This window comes from Petaurus breviceps, unplaced genomic scaffold (assembly GCF_028583685.1).
Source record: "Petaurus breviceps papuanus isolate PSGF00001 unplaced genomic scaffold, PetGlider_PUasm1.0 164, whole genome shotgun sequence".
NCBI classification, from domain to species: domain Eukaryota; kingdom Metazoa; phylum Chordata; class Mammalia; order Diprotodontia; family Petauridae; genus Petaurus; species Petaurus breviceps.
This window is the reverse complement of record NW_027185735.1, coordinates 17,745,513-17,746,535: the sequence shown is the minus strand read 5'-3', so window position 1 is coordinate 17,746,535 and position 1,023 is coordinate 17,745,513.

Here is a 1,023-nt window from a genome sequence, read left to right as displayed (position 1 = left end):
TTCCTTCCTTCCTTCCTTCCTTCCTTCCTTCCTTCCTTCCTTCCTTTGATCCTTCCTCTGTGGACAATTTGCTCAACTTGTCTCCATATTTTCCAACAAGCTCTAAGAAAAGAAATGTATATATTATGTTGCTTTGGCTGATGCCACCAAATTCTGCTTAATGAGGTGATTAATGGATGCTATTGTTGAATGATTTGCTAGATAGCATATACACTTGAGATCATATAGATACCATATAGAAGTGATAGAGCCCCCACCTTTCAAGGAGCTGATTTTATAAGGCAATGTGGTTGAAATGTACATTTTCTTGTCTTTCCATATTTGATTTTTGTCTGGGTACTTCAACAGAAAAGTTGATTGCCTAAATAGTTGTTGTCTATTGGATCCTCAAATGAGTATCTTCAGCCTCATCTACTAACTTGAGCAGGTTACCTGAAATGGTGAGATTTAAAGAAACAGGGATCCTACCTGAGATTAGTCACACACAGCTAATGTTTAAAATTAATGTGGTCTAATTCACCCTTGAGGCTTTCAATAAAAAAAAAAAAAAGAGTGCTTTCTACTCAGTGCCTGGAAGGCATCAAGAAACAAATGCATTATTCAACTGTGTAGTACCTCCTAGCCACCACAGGATAGAAATAGAAGTGGGAATACTAACCCACTTCAGCAGCTAGAAGAAGAAACATTTACCTTGTATCTATTCTGGGGAAATATACTTGTTACTATATAATAGGAAACTGGAAACAATGACAACTAAAAGACAGAAAATCCTGTGGGGAACCCTGACCCTGTAATGGACTGGAGACAGACTGTGACTGACAGATTATGACTCCTATTCTTAAGGGAAGGGAAAGGAAGAGAAGAAATCACAGGAGAAGAGCAACTAAAGAGAAAACCATACCTACAGGGTAAAACAAAGGAATAACATAAGAATTAGTAACCGAATCCAAATGAAGATGGGGGCCAGAGAGAGATTAGATTAGTTCTCCTTAGCAGCACACTGCACAATACTACACCAAAATC